The following is a 20,794-nucleotide window of genomic DNA, read 5'->3' on the forward strand; positions in this document are numbered from 1 at the left end:
TGCCTGATTGACTGCATCTGCATGAGGCCTCATCAGCACAAGCAAAGCAGGAGTTATGAAGAAAGGTGCCCCTAAAGCTGTGAACTGGCAACTGAAATCATATTCTAGGCTGTGAGACATGGGACTGCATGGGGAGTTTGGAAATGCAGGAGAGAGAGGCCTGAGGATGTCATTATGCCACCAAAATCTCTGACTCCTGCAGCAGCAGGATGGGGCTGGCCAAGGCAGAGGAGCCCAAAGCAGTTAGGCAGTGCTGAGATCCAGCGTGTGGAGATCAAGCTGCATGACTAAGATCAGGGGGCCCTCATCAAACTGGGTGCCAGCAGACTGCCCGAAGCCATCTGCCTTAGCCATCAAGGAAGTGGCTGCAGGGAAGCCAAGTGCTGCTCGTGTGGGAATGGGATCTCAGTGCCTGTGCAGGTGCCTGGGCTGAGAGCCTTGCACTGGCGTCTGCTCCCTCGCGCCGGGCCGCAGCGTGCGGTTCGGTGCCGGACAGGCCAGAGTGGTCCCGGCAGGAGTCTGGGACAGCACAGGTTAATTCAGTGAGAGCTGTTAACGGAGGCCACATGCTCTTCTAGCCTCTCAGCTGGGACAGGTGAAGCACTTGAGAGTGGTTATCATTCCAAGCTGCAGTTTCAGCCAGAGCAGGAAGAATTTGCACAAGGGCTGAACCCTGTCCAGAGGGTTTCAGAGTGTTTACAGCCACAGTCTGGACAGAGCTGGCACAAAAGGGTGGCACTGGCAAAGGTGAAGCTGACCTCAGTTTCCTGCTGACAGCACTACTCCCTTCTGCACAGCCTTGCTGCTGCTGCCAGATCTTGCTCTGGCTCTTGGTTGCCTGGGATTGACTTTTCTTTCCACTAATCATAGAGCTGTAGAAAGAGACACGGTTCCTGCCCAGTCAGTGAGAGCAAGTTGACTGAAATGTGCTTGAGCAGCCAGACTGTTCAGCCATCTCTGCAGCTGGCTCAGGAGGGGAAGCACTTATCCTGGGGAACTGGAAGCAGCTCTCTGTAGGTGTAGGGCAAAAAGTGACCTGTTTTAGACAATCCTTCGTGTTGTCACCATCTCTCTTGGCCTGAAATCCAAGGGTAGGTAACAGGAGGAGAATTCCAAGGCAGCAGTTCCCCACCTCCCCCAGTGACATCCACATTTCATCACAGCAGTGTTGCATGGCTCTGGATACTGCTGAGCACTTGTCCTGTACTGTGGCAGGTGGTGTTTCACAGGCACCAACCAGCTGGCCCCAGCCTGCAGAAGAGAAGGCTCAAGGGGGCCTCAGAGCTGCCTTCCAAGGCCAGGTAAGAGGTGGATTTGGCTGGCCCCTGAAGAGGTGGAAAGAAAAAGGGAAAATGAATCATATCCATGAACTCTGAGCTCAGTTTTCATGGCACTCAGGTTTTTCTCCCCTGATGACTCTCTGGTTTATTTTAAACCAAAGGTTTGAAGTTCAGAAATGACTTAATTTGGAATAATTTGAAGCAAGCCAGTAGCATCATTTAAGTCACTCATTTTGCCTTCTATTCCTGCAGAGCCTTTGGCACGGAGCACTGCCATGATCTGTGCAAGAATTCCCATGGCAGGAGCAGCCTGACACAATGGAGGCACTTTTTGCTTCAGGGTTTTACTGCCAGCACCTGATGGACAAATCTGAAGCCTCCAGGGGATGAGCCCAAAGCAGCACCCACTGTGGAGAGCCCTTCCACACTGCCTCAGGTAGGCCAAGGCAAGCAGTTATGTTGTCTGCTGGCAAAACAAAATCTCTTGTCCCCGTGGGGATCAGTTTCCTGGGCCAGTTTCTCACCCCACCACCCTCACTGCTGCCTCTGGCAGGTGAGATGAAGTGGGGAAAGACCCCAGCCAACCAGCCCAGAATCTGAATTGAGTGTGGGAGGCACTGCTTATAGCAGGGCAGTAGAAGGAGAACAACTTCCCTATAGTCATGTCCAAGCATGAGGGCACAGAGCTGTTGGAGGGAGTCCAGAGTAGGCCACAAAGGTGAGCCAAGGGCTGGAGCAGCTCTGCTGTGAGGACAGGCTGAGGGAGCTGGGGGTGTGCAGTCTGGGGAAGAGAAGGCTCCTCCAGGAGGACCTTAGAGCTGCCTTCCAGTAGCTGAAGGGATCCTACAGGAAGGCTGCAGAGGGACTTCTCATCAGGGTGTCTGGAGGCAACACAAGGGGGAATGGTTTGGAGCTGAGGCAGAGCAGGGTTAGAGTGGAGCTGAGGAAGAAGTTCTCCAGTAGGAGGCTGGTGAGACTCTGGCACAGGCTGCCTCCTGCCTGGGGGTGTTGAAGCCCAGGCTGGATGAGGCCTTGAGCAGCTGAGTCTGGTTGAGAGGTGTCCCTGGGCATGGTGGGGAGGTTGGAGCAGATGAGCTCTGAGGTCTCTTCCAACCTGAGCCATTTTAGGATTCGGTGACTCTTGGCTGTTCACCTCTCACCTCAGAGCTCACTGCTTTCCCTTTCAGCCTCTGTTCCTGCTGGCCCACCCAGGAGGGCCTTGTTTGGCTGGTGTGTTGGTTTGGTATTGAACTGGTCAGCAGCCAAGATCCAAGTGCACCTTTGTAGCCTTGCCATGGCAGCACTTAGCACATCCTCCTTTCTTCCACCATTCTGCTGCTTTCCATGCCAAAAGCCAGTGAAAGCCTCTGCTTGCTGCTCCTTTGCTTCATCGGTTTCTCTAGTACATAAAGTTCATTTTTTTCCCCAGCAACTTAATGCAGTACCAAAAGAGGTTCCTTCAGTGTCCCATTTGCCAAGCTGCTTGCTTGCAGCTCTGCTCAGGTACTGGCCCGCTTGCCCCACAGCCCTTAGAGCAGAAGTCTGTAACGCCTGCAACCTGACTCTGTTTACACCTAGTGTAAGGGATTGGATGCTTCAGCTGTTCTCCCCTCAAGGAGGGCTGGCTGTGGTTCTGCACATCAGCACAGTTAAAGCTGTGGAAGAGTTAACACAGATCCTGCTTCCATCTGCAGATAACTGTGCAGCAGCAGATCACACAAACTGCCCCAGCAGTGCACAGTGCACTTGCAGCCCAGAACACCTTTCAGACAGGCCGAGGCAGCCAGAGCTCAGGAGCAGCTCCCTGCAGATCACCTTCCTGCTGCAGATCACCTTCCTGCTGCAGATCACCTTCCTGCTGCAGATCATCCTAGCACAGCAGTCTTCCAGGAACTAGCAGAGTATCCTCACGTGTCCTTGTTGGCACAGAGGGTGTGAGCAGGAGCAGAAGCATGAAACAAGGCAGACAGTGGCTGGCAAACATTTCCTGGCAGCAGGACAAGGAGGGGGCACCACTCTACAGAGGGGTGTGCAGCAAGTCCTGGCAGGTGGTTGGTCATGTCACAGAGTCAGAGAGTGGTCTAGATTGGAAGGGGCCTCCAAGCTCAGCCAGTTCCAACCCCCTGCCATAGGCAGGGACACCTCCCACAAGAGCAGGCTGCCCAAGGCCTCATCCAACCTGTCACTTCAGTCTGTTCTGCCAAATGCAGCTGCTGGGCAAGGCTAACTCTGATGCCCCAGGAGACAGTGTTTTTATAGCTCTACTTACTTTGCTCACCAAAGTAATTGGGTGAGCAGCTCTATTCCCTCATGCCTGCCTCTTGGCAGGCCAAGCAGACACCTGCACCAGCTAACCCAGGCCTTGCTTTTCATGGTTTTCCAGGGGTGTGTAAATGCTTCTGTCACTACATGAGACTGCTACCCCAGAGCCAAACCTTTAGGAGTCCTGTGTTAGCAGAACCTCCATGAATTCTGTGTCTCTGCAAATGGGCAAGCCCTGGGCAGTGGCTGTCACATCTGGTGGCAGCACATCAGCACCCATGCCATGCCTTGGCCAGCAGTGCTGCAACAAGATGTGCCAGCTGTGCCAGGGCTGCTGCCTCTGGCAGGAAATCTCCTCTACTACATCACGTTAGTGCAGAACCTGCTCCACCCTGCTTCATAGACTCTCAGAATGGCTCAGGTTCAAAGAGACCTCAGAGCTCATCTGCTCCAACTCCCCACCATGCCCAGGGACACCTCTCAGCTAGACTCAGCTGTTCAAGGCCTCACCCAACCTGGCCTTCAACATCCCCAGGCAGGAGGCAGACACAGCCTCCCTGGGCAGCCTGTGCCAGAGTCTCACCACCCTGGTACTGGAGAACTTCTTCCCCAGCTCCAGTCTAACCCTGCTCTGCCTCAGCTCCAAACCATTCCCCCTTGTGCTGTCTCCAGACACCCTGATGAGGAGTCCCTTTGCAGCCTTCCTGTAGGATCCCTTCAGCTACTGAAAGGCAGCTCTGAGGTCCCCCTGGAGTCTTCTCTTCTCCAGGCTGCACACCCCCAGCTCCCTTAGCTTGTGCTCAAAGCAGAGGTGCTCCAGCCCTTGGCTCATCTTTATGGCCTCCTCTGGACCCCCTCCAACAGTTCTGTGTCCTTCTAGTGCTGGGGACAGCAGAACTGCACACAATATCCGAGGTGGGGTCTGAGCAGAGCAGAGCAAAGGGGCAGGATCCCCTCCCATCCCCTGCTGGCCACACAGTAGGGCAGTAAAAGTAAAGAAGCTGTTCCTGAGGAAGGCTTATTAAAATGCAGTCTGATCTTTGGGTTAGCTTCTGCTGCAAGCTGAGGCCTTTAAGCAGCCCCAGACTCACAGACAGAGCTTAGGGAATGATTCTTTCCTGCTCTAAAAGCTGGGAACCTCAAAGTGTTTGTCTGCTGGAAGGCAGCACAGAACCAGAAACAGCTCACAATAGACTAAACTTACTCCTCTGGGATGGGGTCAGGACCATCTTCCACCCTGAGCAGGCCTCTCAGGATACTCTTGAGTTGCCTTGGCAGCAAGGAACAGATGACTTCTGAGGAGTTTCCACTGAGACACTCTCCAGCAGAAGAGATGTCAAAATGGCCCTAACCAGGCCTCGCAGTAGAGTCCATCAGCTCGGGGAGGTTCAGTGGTTAATTCCAGCTTCTAGTTCTGTTGCAGACAGGGTTTGACACAGCTGGGACTGGTTAGAGGAGAAACTCGAGCCTTGTGATGACACCATTGCAGGCCTAAACACTAGCCTGGGCTAACGACAACAGATCTCTCTCCTCTCAGCACCAAAGGTAGCAATCAAAAGAGCCTTGGAAGTGCCTCGCTCATTGGCACACCCAGAGCGCCGCAGGCTGCTCTGCACAACTGCCCTCGCACAGAGCCAGCTCTGATCTTTACTTGCCCCACATAAATGGGGCACACTCTTGACCCCAGTTCCTCACTGGTGCTCAGACTCCCTGTTTCCAGCTTCACCTTTCAATTCCCACAGCCTCCTTCCAAAGGAGGGAAGGACTCTTAATTCCCCAGGAGCCCTCCCGAGCATAAACACAACCCTCACCTCCAGCCAGAAGAATTTATTTGCCTAGGAGAGCTCTGCCAGAGAATGAACTAGTTCCTGAGTGCAGAATTAGAGTTCAGCCACATAAACTCACTCTGGGGTCTGGACTACAGGATATGAACATGAATGAAACATTGAAAATATGAGTTGAGAAGAAAAGCTCTCCCTAAATCTGCCTTATTGTATAAGCCGCTATGAATTAAAGCCCTTTCAGGCTGATTTTTACTCATCAGCCTAATTAGTCAGGAACGTTTTCCAGACCAGGGTCTTTTACAAGTATTTTAACAACCTGCAAATCAGGAAACTGTAAATCAGAGAAGTGGAGTGAAATCAGCAATCAGAAGGCAGGAGGCCCCTGGCCGAGGCGGCGGCAGTGTGCCCTGGAGAGCGGCGGCTCCGTTCCCTCCCCTGCAGCGCTGCCCAGGCCGGCTAGAGCCAGGCTCGGCTGACAGCCTCCAGAGCCTGGCACTCAGCGAGGCGTGCTCAGAGCAGCCTGGGGAAGGGCCTGGGGCACATGGCCTGAGGGAGCTGGGGGTGTTCAGTCTGGAGAAGAGGAGGCTGGCAGACCTCATCGCTCTCTCAACTGCCTGAGCGAGGAGGGGACAGCCTCCTCTCTTTGGCGGCAAGCAACAGGACCAGAGGCTGCCCCCGGGGAGGTTCGGGCTGTACCTCTGCACCGAAAGGCTCCTCAGGCACTGGCTCGGGGCAGTGCTGGAGCCACCATCCCTGGGGGCGTTCCAGCAGCGTGCAGAGCTGGTGCTTAGGGACATGGTTTACTGTTGGCCCTTCGGTGATGGGTCAAAGGCTGGACTGGGCTGAGCTTGGAGGTCTCTTCCAACTGGGTGTTTTCTGTGGTGTCTGAGAGTTCACCTGCAGTGCTGTGAGCCATGAAAGATGGGGCATGGCAGCACCTTGGATTTGGGTTCCCTCCTCCCCAGGCAGAACACACCCAAAGCACAAGCCCTTTGCAAGCGCCTTCTTCCTCTCTCCAGAGTGAATCAGCTCCACTTCACCTCTTACATGACAAACTTGAGGTAAGGTTTGTAAGGCTTAGGAAGAGCAATGCTTAAGCTTAGTGCCAAGGAAATACAGCTGTGTGCTTTCTAGAGGCGTACTCCATCAGCCTGGGTCAGCCTTGCCTCAGAGCAGAATACAGAGCTCTGTTTCGTGGTGTAATGCAGCCTTAGTGTCCCTGGAAAGGTGTTTTTGGCAGCAGATTGAGACAGTTTATTCACAAGCAGTGAGCACTGCAAGCCTCTGATTCAGCCATTGCAAGTGTGGTGGAGTGGCAGCCCTTGGATGCAGCAGTCAGCAGCCTGCCTGGGAGGCAGATGTTTTATCTTTGCCAAGGGTTTCCCCTGCCAGAAATACAAATCACTGCTGTCCTAGGCTCAATGGCATGGCAGAAAAGCGACTCAGGGAAGTCCCTGCTCTCTCCTGCCTGGGAGTGGAGTGTCCTGATGAATGGCTTTCCTAGGAGCCAGTGGCAGCAAGCAGAGGGTTAAAGGTGCAGTTCACATTCTGGGCCGCTAAAATCTCACACCGTGGAGAACATGACAACTCCTGTTGACTAAAGAATGTCACAGTCTGAGCTCTCTGCTCCAAGGCATACAACACTTCTCACAAGCCAGGCGTGGCTTTTCAAAGCCATGTGTGCAGATCCTCAGGCACCTGGAAGTTAGGACCTTCTGCCTTAAAGAACACTGGAATCTCTTGAGATCCAGGGCCTTAGGAGCACTGTCTGCTGAGAAACCAGAGACTGCTTTAGCCAAAGAGCCACCTTAGAGCTTCAGACTGTTGGTGGAGCATGCTTAGTGCAGGAAAGACAGCAACCAGTGTGGCAGCGGTGCCTGGAGAAGCAGGTTAAGGTTTGCTGCTAATGAGGAGAGAGGCAGTGTGCCCTCACACAGGACAGGCACCTGGGGCTCCTCACCCACCAGCAACTGCATCTGAGCCAGCTCAGCTGGGCACAGCACTCAAGGGGTGGCCTGAGCAGTGCTGAGCACAGGGGCACAAGAACCTCTATTGTCCTGCTGCCCACACTGCTCCTGAGCCAGCCCAGGATGCCATTGGCTCTGCTGCCCACCTGGGCACTGCTGCCTCAGCTTCAGCTCCTCTCTCCCAGCACCCCCAGTTCCCTCTCTGCCTGGCTGCTCTCAGCTACTCTGGCCCCAGCCTCTAGTGCTGCTTGGGGTTGCTGTGGCCAAAGTGCAGAACCCTGCACTTGGCCTGGTTCAGTCTCATCCTATTGGACTGTGCCCATCTGTGCAGCCTGCCCAGCTCCCTCTGCAGAGCCCTCCTGCCCTCTAACCGATCACCACTTGCTCCCAGCTTGGTGATGTCTGCAAGCTTGCTGATGCTGGACTCAATTCTCTCCTCCAGATCACCAGTAAAGATACTGGACAGGACTGGGCCCAGCCCTGATCTCTTCCATGAGCCTGAGAAGAGCCTGAGGAGAGCCTTTCTATTGTTTCTGAGAGGCTTTGTGGGTTGTTTTCTCATTCTAGCTCTAGTTTGCCCATGGCTTTGCAAGTTTGGGTTTTAGCACAGAGTGGATTTATGTTCTCTAAAGTGAAGTGGTGACTCTCTCCTTCCCCCACTTCCTTCCATGAGGAAAATGCTCTGGGGTTACCAAGAGGGCTGGCAGCAATTTCTTAAACAACCTTTTGAATGTTATTTTGGGTCTGAAATAAAAAACTCCTAGCAAATAATGTAGACAAAGATATTCAGGACTCCCACCTCCCTGTCCAGGCTGTCAGAAATGCTGGCAGCTGCTGTGAGGAGCTGAAAAAAAATCATTATGCTCTCTGGGCAGCTTGGAATTGAATAATACATCCAGACAAAAGGTTTTCATTTTGGAGCTGTTGTGCCTGGCCTGTTCTGGAGGAGGGGAGAAAGAGCACTATTGTCTATTAGAAGAGAAAATAGTGGCCTGGTTTGAGTTGTGCAGGAATGGAGGGATCTGTGTGCTATTAGCTGACAGCAAAGACATCCTCTTTGCAGAGCTCACTTGCTGCTCCACTTAGTTTGCAACTGGTGACTGCCAAATCCCCACAGGGTAAGGGGCCTTGCACTCCAGCTGTTGGAGAAGTAATCTCCCCTGCTGCTCAGCATGATAGGAGAGTAATAAAAACATCATTGCTAATGGGAAAATGATGCTTGCAGAAGCAGCTAGGGGCTGGCTTAGCCAGAGAGGGGCTTTGGCAGGGCACAGCCAGCCTTAGCAAGCGTGTGGCTGAAGCCTTCAGCAGGGCAAGGAGTGTCCTGGGATGCCTCACGTCGGAGCAGACAGTGAAGCTGCAGAGGCATCTTTGATTGCTGTCTGAAGTCCTGTTAAACCTTTAGTGGACCCTACAACTCTTCATGAAAGAGATGCTAAGGAGCTTTCTAGAAGGAAGAAAAAGAAACAGCTCCTCTTTGCAAGGACTTTCTGCAGCAATTCTCAGAGCCTCCCTTCTGTTCCGGGCTCTGCTTTTCTAAGCAGAACCAATTGCTGAAGACAGCTACTGCCTGCTGGCACACAGCACCCCAGAGCTTCAGCTCTGCCTTTGCCAGGCACTAAGCACTGAGCTCAGCTGAGAATGCAGAGCAGCAGAGTGACACTTTCCTAAGTCTTTACTTCATTTTGTTACACAGCTCCTGCTCGGGCCCTCAAAAACTGCATAGGAAAGACTTCATCATTGTTCTGTCATGGCCTCTCTTGCCCAACACTCTTGGTAGAAGCACCCTTCAGATTCCATCCAGCTGGCAGCTGGCACCAGTGGTGTGCCCCAGGGATCAGTGCTGGGCACAGTGCTGTGCAATATCTTTACTGATGCTCTGGACCAGGGAATCGAGTCCAGTATCAGTAACTTTGTAGATGACACCAAGCTAGGAGCAGCTGTGGAGCTGTTGGAGGGTAGCAGAGCCCTGCAGAGGGACCTGGCCAGGCTGGGTGGGTGGGCAGAGGCCACAGGGATGAGACTGAACAAGGCCAAGTGCAGGGTTCTACACTTTGGCCACAGCAACCCCAAGCAGCACTAGAGGCTGGGGCCAGAGTGGCTGAGAGCAGCCAGGCAGAGAGGGAGCTGGGGGTGCTGGGAGAGAGGAGCTGAAGCTGAGGCAGCAGTGCCCAGGTGGGCAGCAGAGCCAATGGCATCCTGGGCTGGCTCAGGAGCAGTGTGGGCAGCAGGACAAGGGAGGTTCTTCTGCCCCTGTGCTCAGCACTGCTCAGGCCACCTCTTGAGTGCTGTGTCCAGTTCTGGGATCCTCAATTCAGGAGAGATGTTGAGGTGCTGGAAGGTGTTTGGAGAAGAGCAGCAAGGCTGAAGGCTGGTGAGAGGCCTGGAGCAGAGCCCTGTGAGGAGAGGCTGAGGGAGCTGGGGGTGTGCAGCCTGCAGAAGAGGAGGCTCAGGACAGAGCTCATTGCTGTCTGCAGCTCCCTGCAGGGAGGCTGTAGCCAGGTGGGGTTGGGCTCTGCTGCCAGGCAAGCAGCAACAGAAGAAGGGGACACAGCCTCAAGCTGTGCCAGGGGAGGTCTGGGCTGGATGTTAGGAGGAAGTTGTTGGCAGAGAGAGTGATTGGCATTGGAATGGGCTGCCCAGGGAGGTGGTGGAGTCTCTGTGCCTGGAGATGTTGAAGCCAAGCCTGGCTGGGGCACTTAATGCCATGGTCTGGTTGGTTGGCCAGGGCTGGGTGCTAGGTTGGGCTGGCTGAGCTTGGAGGTCTCTTCCATCCTGGTTGATTCTGTGATTCCATGATTTATAGGGCCAAAAGGAGAGTCCCCAGGAAGGGATTCAAATCTGGGTGTGTTGCATGTGCCTGGGACAGGAGCTGGAGGTGCTCATTCTGAGGCCATCTCTCTCATGTGCCGAGCTGGCGCCCAGCAGGTGCTGCACATCCACATGTTTCATCATCTGGGCTTTGGAACAACAACGTGCAGAGTAGGGCTGCTTTCACCCTTATCTGTGCAGGAAGTCCCTCTGCAGAGAATTGCTCTGGCAGGGGAAGTGTCAGCATTGTTCCTGCCGATGAGGTCAGTGGCTCTGCTGGGGTGCCACCCGAGAGAGAAGCACCATGGCCCCTGCCATTGCTATTGCTTTGCTACAAAGTAGTGAGATAATACATCTGCACTGGTGCCTGGGTGCCAAGGCAGGGAGTCCTGGAGGGGGCTGGCCAGCTCTTTTCTGGTGAAATACAGAAGTGAAAATCCTTCTTCTGGAGCTTTTCCACACCCTTGCAACCTCAGAGCGCTTTGGGCTGGGAGTGTCTGGGAGATACTGAGTGCACCTTGCTGTTGCTGTGTGCTGCTTGCTCAAACCTCGTGACCTACAAGGTGCCACCAGCTCTAAGCAGAAGTAACTCAAGGGAGTTGAGTTCCAGCTGCCCAGGGGGGCTGTGGAGTCTCCCTCTCTGGAGATGGTCAGGAACCATTCTGTCCCTGGAAGTGTGGGAATTTGTCCTCTGAACAGAAACAACTGCTTCAGCACAGAGCATTAGGGGAGCTATTCTGATAGTGAGCTGGTCTGCTTCCGTTCAGCTGAGCACAATGGCACAGGCATGCACCAGCTGCTCGCTGTGATGGGGGTTCTACTCGTGCACTGGGGTGGTGGTTAGCACAGCTGGGTGATGTGAAACGTCTCCCCTTCTTCCTTCTGGGCCCTGGCTGCAGTGCTGGGCCCTTGCAGTTAGGGGCCACACAGCAATCTTGCTGTATTTCTGACTTCTGAGGAGAACAGTCTGGGATCTTTGGGTCAGGCTTGTCCCTTGCTTGCTTCCTACTGCTTAATATTCAGGCTCTTTGTGAGTCTTGGGTCAGAGGTGCTGCACTGCAGACTGAATGTACGCTGGCTTTCGCTGCAAGAGGGCATGGCCTCGAGCTGCAGCAAAGGAGCTGCAGGCTGGGCACTAGGAGACAGGCATTAGAACAGGCTGCCCAGGGAGGCTGCAGAGGGACAGCTTCCAAGGGCCTGTAGTGGTCGGACAAGAGGCAATGGTTGCAATTAGAGAAGAGGAGGTTTAGCCTGGATGTTAGGAACGAGTTCTGCACCATGAGGGTGCTGGAACGCTGCAACAGGCTGTCCAGGGAGGTGTTGGAGGCCCCATCCCTGGGGACATGCAGGGTCTGTGTGTCTGGGTGCTGAGAGGGCTGCCGCAGAGACAGTCCTGTGCCTGTGGGATTGGAAACCACCTGATGCTGAGAACTGCAGTGAGGCTGTGTCCCAGAACCACAGAATGCTCTGGCTAGGAAGGCGCCTCCAGAGGGCATCCAGTCCAGGCGCCTCTGCAGTCAGCAGGGGCACCTCAGCTGGATCAGCTTGCCCTGAGCCCTGTGGCTCCTGAAGGATCAGTTAAGTGATGCATCAGATAATAAAGCATGGTAGAGATGACAGAAGGGAAGGAAAATGTTGATAGTGTGAATGTGTTTTACAAGAACAGCCTTGTGTGGAGGAGTGAGTGAGTGAGTGAGTGTCTCTCCTACAGGACAGGCAGGGCTGTTTAGTCTGGAGAAGAGAAGGCTCTGAGGAGACCTTATTGTGGCCTTCCAGCATATGAAGGGGGCTACAGGAAAGCTGGGGAGGCAGTTTTTAGGCTGTCAGGTAGTGGTAGGACTGGGGGGAATGGAGCAAAGCTGGAAATGGGGAGATTCAGACTGGATGTCAGGAGGAAGCTCTTCAGCACGGGGGTGGTGAGAGCCTGGAAGGGGTTGCCCAGGGAGGTGGTGGAAGCCTCATCCCTGGAGGTGTTTAAGGCCAGGCTGGATGTGGCTTTGGACAGCCTGCTCTAGTGTGAGGTGTCCCTGCCCATGGCAGGGGGTTTGGAAGTGGATGACCCCTGGGGTCCCTTCCAACCCTGGCAGTTCTCTGGCTATGATTCTATGATTAAGGATGAAGGGGAAAGTTAGAGTGTAACTTGACAGAAGAGAGAATCCTGGGATGCCCTTAATAGTGAGGTGGAAAAAAAAGAGAGCTCCTGACTGTAATCCAGGCAGCTCAGCTGGTTTGTAGAAGCACCACATTTCTGAGGGGCTTTGAGAGACAATTACAATTCTCAGGACCAATAAAGCACCAGGGGCCGATTGTGTTCCTGCTGCATTATTGGAAACAGGAGGCCTAAACCAACTCAGAGACTTCAGAAACTGATTTGCTTTAGCTGCTTGAATAAATTCCAAGTGCATATGCCCAGTTCTGATGCAGAGAGAAACCAGAGTGGAAGTCTGGCGGGACTCTGGAACAAGCTGCCCAGGGAGGCTGTGGCTGCCTTCTCCCTGGGGGTGCTGAAGGCCAGGCTGGATGAGTCTAGTTGAGAGGAGTCCTTGCCCATGGTGGGAAGGTTGGAGCAGATGAGTCCTGAGGTCCTCTCCATCCATTTAATGATTCTGTGAAATGTTGCAGCATTTTCCTTTCTCCATACCTCCTTTAGGAAAGAACTTCTTCCCAGAGGGCAGGGAGCTGATCCTCAGGCTCCAGAGAGAGGGCAGGGCTGCAGCCAGCACCGCTCTCTCTATCTGTGTCTGTGGATATGTCTTTGCTCTGGGGCTTCTAAGGAGGGTTAAGGTTTGTGCATTTGTTACAAATTCATTGTCAAGCAGAAAATGCACCTGGATAGCTGCTGAGACCACACCTGCAATACTGTGTCCAGGTTTGGGACCCCAGTTGAAGAGAGACAGGGACCTGCTGGAAAAAGTCCAGGGAAGAGTCATGAGGATGAGTGGGGGCCTTGAGCATCTCCCCTGTGGAGAGAGGCTGAGAGCCCTGGGGCTGTTTAGTCTGCAGAGGAGAAGGCTGAGAGGGGATCTGAGCAATGTGTCCAAACTTCTGAGCAGTTGGGGGGGCAAGTGGCTGGGGCCAAGCTCTTTTTGGTGGTACCCAGGGATAGGGCAAGGAAGAATGGGTATAAACTGGAACAGAGTAGGTTCCACTTCAACAAGGAGACACTTCAATATGACGAGGGTGATAGAGCCCTGGAGCAGGCTGCCCAGAGAGGTTGTGGAGTCTCCTTCTTTGGAGACTTTCCCAGCCCACCTGGATGCATTCCTGTGTGAGCTACCCTAGGGGATGCTGCCTTGGCAGGGGGTTGGACTGGATGATCTCTGGAGGCCCCTTCCAGCCTCTGAAGTTCTGTGGTTCTGTGAAAAAAGTGTCAGAGGAGCAGATGTCAACCAGTTGGAATGGCAAAGGTCTGCACACCCTGCTCTATTCTACCTCAGTGCAGGATTGAGTCAGGGAGGTGTCCAGGTAGCACTCCTGATGCTGTCAGTGTGAGTGGGCATTGATGTGCCCATTGTGAAGTTCTCAGAGTGGTGTGAGTTTGCATGGGTTGCATTTGCTTTTTGACCAGGCTGGAGAGCTAGCTGTCATGAGAGAGAGAGAGAATATAGCTCAGAAGAGACTTGGAGACCAGAAAGGACTGCAAATAATAAGAACAATAACAATTAAAAAGAACTTAAACTCCAAAGAGTGCTTCAATTTGGCAATAATGACCCCCAGTTGTTGGCTTAAGATCACCTTGGGAAAGCTTTCCTGAGAGTCAGTAAATGCACTGGATTATGACTTTGGTGTTGAATGGTTTGGACACCTCAGGGGATGCTCAGGCTTGTTAAAAGTGAGAATGATGTCACTTTTTCTGCAAGTAACTTTTAGGACCAAAATTATGAGAGTGGCCAAAGCTGGGGAGATGCAAGTTGTTGGACCTCTTCTGATGTGGAAGAATGACCACTGAGTAGGTTGTGCAAAGCCCTGGGCTAGATTGGGTTTGGAGAATGCAGAGGAAAATGTGTGGAGAAGGTGTAGTAAAGATGAGCTCGAGGTCTATAAAGAGCCCAATCCAGCAAAGGCAATGAAAGCCTTCAGCCGTTCCGCTGGCAGAGCCTACCTTCAGCGTGATGGGAGGCAGAGCAGCTGAGCGTTTCCTGGAAGGCTTTCTCGTGGTATTTGCCCTGGGTGCTGATCAAAGAGACAGCTCTGGCTGAGCACAACCAGGGGCCCCTGCCAGGTAGGGCAGAGTGCCCCTAACAGGCTTTGCAAGCTTTGAAAAGAGCCTGAGACTTTTTTCTGGGGGGAGTCTGCGTGGCAGTTTAGTAGCAGTGCTTTGGAGTCTGGACATCCTAACAGCATCTCTGCACCAGGAGACAGGCTGCAGTGGAAATGCATCGAGCGTTTTGCACGGGTTGGGTTGGGGGCAGGTCTGAGCTGCTCCTCGTGCCTGAGTGGAGACTGAGACAGCAGGGCCAGGGTACTGGGCAGGACTGAAAAGAGATGGAGCTCTTGGGCTAACAACTGTGAGAGAAAGCGGGTTGGCTTCCTGGAAGTCTGGACTCTGATTATGGGAAGGGGTCTGATGGCTTTCATGGGAGTTGTGAGATAAGAAGCGTCCCTGCTGCAGATAAGGAGCTGTGCCCGCATGAGACTGGGCTAATTCTGATAGGATTGTTCGCTCTTAATCTGCTTCTTCACCTCTTTTGTGTTCTCAACTTCTCAGCTCCTCGCACAATGTTTGGCCCTACTCTTTATGTCGTTGGCTTGTAGGAGCACTTCTGTCCTTAGCTAGCCTGAAAATAGCTGTTCTGGGAGATGAGCCAAGGTTCTCTGCAGCTGATGGAACGACTCGTGGGTGAGGCTGTGTCGCAGGGCTGCTTCTCGGGCCCAAACATTTGCAGGGTTCTGTGCCAGGTTCCAGCTCTGGCTCTTGACCCAGGTCAGCAGAGCAGACCCTTTTCTAGTTTTCATTTCCTCAAGCTTTCTATTCAACACTGATGTGAACCCAAGTCAGCATTAGGTGGCCAACTGATGTTCTGTGAGTACGCATAGTTACGCCTTTCGGGAGGTGATCTGCAGGCGGTCCCCAACTCAGCAATGCTCTGGTTTGAGTTCCTTGATGCTCTGTGGTGGGAGGCTGCTACTCCTTCCCAGAACCCTTGCTTGGCAAAAAATGTTCTGTGTAGATGTGTATGTCCAAACACTGCAGAGGTGTTTACATGCACATACAGGGCACGCACACAGCCCACAGTACTCAGTTCATGCCCTCGTCATCCCCCTCAGCTCGCGCTGGCCTCTGGCTTCTTCTGTCCCTTCTGCTTTGCAACTCAGAGCTTTTCTCCACATCTCACTTCCTCTGTACAGAACTAAAGGACAAGTTGTTCTTCCTCCAGTGGCTTTAGTTCCCATGCCTCTCTCGCAGCCTTTTTGCTTTAGCCATTAGTATCCTGTTGGCCCTGATAGCTCATTGAGCTGGGTCTGGAGTCAGCGCTCTTGGTTTGAGCCGATTAGAAGAGATTTCCTTTTCTTTATCAAAGCTAAACAAGGACATTAAATTAAATACAAAACTATGTTTAAATAACAGTAGGATGGTGACATGAGGCAGGAAGCTCAAAGATTAGGCTGATGATCTGCCCAGGAGTTTGGTGTGGAGAGGCAGCCTTGCAGGAATGAAGGCCAGGATGTCAGCCTGGGGGTTAGTCAGCTCCCTGTCAGAGCAGTGCTGGGCTGGAGCAGCAAAACCACCCCTCTTTGCTGGGCTGGGAAAAGGCATGTGTCATCTTCCACTGCCCTCTGCACTCTCTGCAGGCTGAGCACCTTGGTGCAGTGAGTGGAGCATATGCTGCATGGACAAAGATGCAGGAACCATAGGCATGAGATTTAAAACCTCCTGACAGTGCCCTCCTTCAGGAGCTGGTGAGGTAATGTCTCTTGGGTATACTGGCGTTAGGGACATTGCTAAACTGGGGATCTCTGCCTGATGAGCCCAACAGCTTTATTGCTCATCCTTTTAGAGCCAGGGCCAAAGGGAAAAGCACCAGTTCATTCTGTGCTTGGCTTCATCTCCTTGGTGAGAACCAGCAGTTGTGTCTGCACTTGGTGTTCAGGGTGTTGGGTTGGTGATGCGGCTCCATACCTCTTGTGTTAGTAACTCAGATGTAGCTGTTACAGATTACCTGAGATTAGAAGTGAGGGTTATGCAGTGACCACTCACCCTGGACCTCCTGGAGGTTGTTGAGGCATCCCCTCTGAGCTGGTGCCTGCCCACTTCTGTCTGGCAGCCTGACAGAGACGCAGCTTGAATGTGATGGCTCTAAGCATACTCAGCCGTCTCAGTTTCCCTTACTACAACCTCTGCCCTTAAGCACAAGTTAGGATGCTCACTTGCCCACTCTGAGCCAAGGTCAGAGCCCGAGAAGGCCAGAAGGAAAGTGTTGTCCCTGCTAGCAAATCCTTGAGCACAGAAACACTGAGGGAGAAAAAGGAGTGAAAAACACACAGCAAGAACTGCAGGTTTTCTGTCTTCCATGTGGAAATGCCTTTTGAAAACCTGAGTCTCTCCATCATCCTTACTGTGCATGAGGCCATTTCAGTTCCACTCACCCCACAGTTCTTTGGCTAGGTATTTACTGTAAAATAATGGACGTCAGGCTCTCCCAAGACACAGAACACAGGACTAGAATTCAAGGGGTGGGCCTCTTTGCTGGAGTACTGCTGACTATCATAGCTATCACTGCCAACAATCTCTCTCTAATCCTTATCATCTCTGTCATCTCTATCTCTGCCCCTACCTCTACTTCTACCTCCATCTCTCTATTTCAATTTCCATCTCCATCTCTATCTCTCCATCTCTATTTCTGTCTCCATCTCTCTATCTCCATCTCTCTATCTGTCTCCATCTCCGTCTCTCTATCTCCATCTCCATCTCTGTTGCTGTATTGCTACAATGCTGGCCAGGCAGAGTGCCTGGAGCAGGCTTGGTGAAGAGATGTACCTGGCACAGTGAACGGAGTCTCTGGTGTCCCCATCCAGCATAGTTCTGGGAGAGGACATAGGAAGGAGACCTCCTCTGGCTCTGCAGCTGAGAGCAGAGTGGTAGAGCTCGGCCCCTGGAGTGCTGCCAGAGCCCAGAGACAGTCAGGCTGGGAGCTCCTAGCTCCTGCTGCGTGAAGCAGGTGCTGTGCGGCGAGGGAGGCTCTGTGCCCTTGCTGCCAGAAGGATGGCTAAGAGAAAGGGCACACCAGTGACCCTGAGCCTGTCAGCATGCCTGCAGCCTGGGACCACCTGCAAGTGGATGCCAGGAGAGGAGCAGAGATGACCGATTGCTTTCTGCTTTATTGTTCTGCTTGTCACTCCAAACGCCAGCCCTTCACAGCCTTATCCTGCTCCATCTTAGCCTTAGTTTAACAGCATGGATGGTTTCCTTTGCCTGGGGCAATTCCAGGCTCATCCATCTGGAAAAGCCTGCCAGCGTGCAGTGTGAGAATTGGCCTGGGCAGGAAGGCAGGCCGGTTACTTTCCCTTAATGATTGACAGAATCTCTGCAGCTCTGGTTACACAGGCTGATAGCCTGCGTGCTGCTCTCTCCTACCCTCCCGGGGCGTGCGTCCTGTGTGGTTCTATTTGCTGAAGCAGAGGAGTGCTGTTAAAACCTGGTTTAATTTACTCTTCTTCCTATGCAAGCCACTGTCTTCTTCTTTATGGTGTTAGCTCACAGAGGATCTTTTGAAGCCTCTTCTTCTTTATGGTGTTTGCTCACAGAGGATCTTTTGAAGCCTCTTCTTCTTTATGGTGCTTGCTCACCGAGGGTCTTTTGAAGCCCAAGGTGTTTTTTAGAAGATAAGGCCACCTTGTTTATCTTTGCTTAGCTATTTCTCCTGGCTACAACCCTGGAAGAGAGACCCCTGACCTCTCTCCTTGCTCCTTCTGCTGCTGCTATCAGATTTTCTTGCAATTCCCTCATGCTTTTGCTTCTTTGAGGTTTTAGTCTCTTTGGGGCATACAGTGAAGGCAAAGAAGGGCCCAAGCATGCGAAGAGGGGAGCCCCCTCAGTCGCTCCCTCAGTCTCTCCTCGTATGATGCTCTCCAGACTCCTCACCAGCCTTGTTGCTCTTCGCTGGACACTCTCCAGCACCTCAAAGTCTTTCCTATCCTGTGGTGCCCAGAACAGAACTCAAGCTGTGGCCTCACCAGGGCTGAGCACAGAGGCACCACTGCTGCCCTACTCCTGCCGGCCACACTGGTTTTGATCCAGGCCAGGATGTCTTTGGCCTTCTTGGCCACCTGGGCACACTGATGGCTCCTGTTCAGCTGTCCACCAGCACCCCCAGACCCTTTTCCACCAGGCTGCTTTCCAGCCACTCTGCCCCAAGCCTGCAGCATTGCTTGGGGTTGTGGCCAAAGCACAGGACCTGGCACTTGGCCTTTTTAAACCTCATCCCATTGACTGAACCTGTCCAGATCTCTCTGCAGAGCCTTCCTGCCCTTGAGCAGCTCAGCACTGCTGCTCAATTCAGTGTCATCTGCAAACTTGCTGCTGGTGCCCTCTATCCCCTCATCCAAATCGTTACTAAACCATAGGCAGGTTTCTGTATTTCAAATGACAACAAATAAACAAGCATTCAGTGAGCAAATATTAACTGCCTGGTTCTAAATGCAAAGGACTGCCCCAGGCTGGTTGTCAGGCCTTGTTCTGGTGCATGTTGCTTCTGATCTGCCCCTCCTGGTTGTTCCCTTTCCCTCTGTAGGAGCACTTAGGAGGTTTCATCAATCATGCATGCAGCTCCTCTGCCAGCTCTGGGGAGAGTGATGTGGTTTCATTGATGAGAACCATCCTGGGAACATGTTTCCTTTTAAAAAGTGAAACCTCTTCTTCCCAGGGCTTCATCTGGAGCTGCCAAGGATGGAAAACAACTTTAGCTGGCCTGGAGAAATTTTCTCTGCTCCAGAATGCCCACTAGCCAGGCAGGACAGCCTTTGAGGAGGGGTCAGTGTAGCAACGAGGTCACTCTCTGCAGATGCCCCAAACTGCAAGCAGCTATGACAAAGGCCAGAGCTAAACATGTGATTGGGCTTTTTCCACTCAGGAGAGACGTAAGGAAGTATTTCAGTGATCTAGAACATGCCTGCAGGTACTCAAGGTGACTTTAAAAGGAGGATGTGGAGGAATTCTAAGTGTTAGTACATCATACCCACAGAGTTTTGGGGTGCCTGCCTCCATGCCTGAAGGTGTTCAAGTCCATTCAAGTTCAAGTTCTTCACCACGAGAGTGGTGAGAGGCTGGAATGGGTTGCCCAGGGAGGTGGTTGAGGGCCTGTCCCTGGAGGTGTTTAAGGCCAGGCTGGATGAGGCTGTGGCCTGGCTGCTCTAGGGTAGGGTGTCCCTGCCCATGGCAGGGGGATTGGAACTACATGATGCTTGTGGTCCCTTCCAACCCTGACTGATTCTGTGGTTCTATGTCCTGTGGGGGCAGTTTTGTTCTGAATCACAGGATGCACAGGTTGGAAGGGCCCCCAGAGATCATCTGGTCCAACCTTTCCAGGTAACTCTGCTCTAAGCCTTGGATCATAGCATCCGCAGAGATCATAGAATCAGAGAATGGTTCAGGTTGGAAGGGACCTCAAAGCTCAGCCAGTTCCAACCCCCTGCCATAGGCAGGGACACCTCCCACTGGAACAGGCTGCTCAAGGCCTCATCCAACCTGGTCCTGAACACCTCCAGGGAGGTTATGGAGCACAGAAGCACCCAACGTGATCTTTGATTGGTGCATGTGATCTTTGATCACGCTGGGTGCTTCTGTGCTCCACAACCTCCCTGGGCAACCTGTGCCAGTGTCTCACCACCCTCACTCCAAACAACCCTTTCCTAACATCCAGTTTCAGTCTCCCCTCTGCCACTTCAAACCCATTCCTCCTCCTCCTCCTCTCATTCCCAGACCTTGTCAACAGTCCCTCCCCAGCCCCCCTGTAGCCCCCTTCAGGTACTGATTGTGCCTCTACCTTGACCTGTGCTCCACTGCAGAAGCTGATGGAAATCAAACTGAAGAGATATAGCAACTAGAAGGTGGTGTGAGGTTCCAGGTGTCTTGGCACAGGGCTTTTGGTGTTGGCACTGAGGCTGGGAAGTTGGCACTGGGTGAGCTCATGTCTGTGGCGTTCGCCTGCTGCCACTTCCCAGCGAAACAGGAGAGGGTGCATTGGCATCACATGAAGAAGCCTTTTTGTCTCTCTCAAATGTCAGCTTCCCCTCGGGAGACTTCTCAAGCAAGATCTGACAGTGTCCCCAGGTCATGCATTGCTCAGCAGCGACATGAGGCCCCCAGATGTGCTGTGGCTTCAGTTCACAGGATGTTCTTTGTCCGGGGGACATTGTTCCTCTTCTCTGGGTTTCTGTTTTTAATGCATCTGCCTAGAAAAGTCAGAAGCCAGTGCACCAATCTGACTTGAACTTGAGGCATCCTGCTCAAAGACAAAGATCCTCCCATTTCCTTCCCCTTCTGTCTTCAGCTCTTGAGGAGAATTAAAGGCACAGCCCTGTGCTCACTGTCCCTCATGCCTGGGCTCTGCAGAGAAGTCAGGCTGTGTCCCATGCCCTAAGTAGTCCTTGATTTTTCCTCAGGCTGTAGCTGATCCTTAGAGAGCAAATGGCTGCAGCAGACCAAAATCATTTCCCAGCAAGAGTGGTCAGGCACTGGAATGAGCTGCTC

At 52.9% G+C, this 20,794-nt stretch overlaps 1 long non-coding RNA gene across 2 annotated transcripts in view; it reads left to right on the plus strand.

Moving 5' to 3' along the window:
- LOC135177249 (uncharacterized) overlaps window positions 1-20,794 on the plus strand; it is a 247,834-nt gene that overhangs the window by 30,704 nt on the left and 196,336 nt on the right. For both annotated transcript variants that reach the window (XR_010302999.1, XR_010303000.1), the window contains exon 3: window positions 1,533-1,716. This is a non-coding gene — a long non-coding RNA (uncharacterized LOC135177249). The remainder of the gene's footprint in view (window positions 1-1,532; window positions 1,717-20,794) is intronic.

This window comes from Pogoniulus pusillus, chromosome 8, assembly GCF_015220805.1.
Source record: "Pogoniulus pusillus isolate bPogPus1 chromosome 8, bPogPus1.pri, whole genome shotgun sequence".
In the NCBI taxonomy this organism is placed as follows: domain Eukaryota; kingdom Metazoa; phylum Chordata; class Aves; order Piciformes; family Lybiidae; genus Pogoniulus; species Pogoniulus pusillus.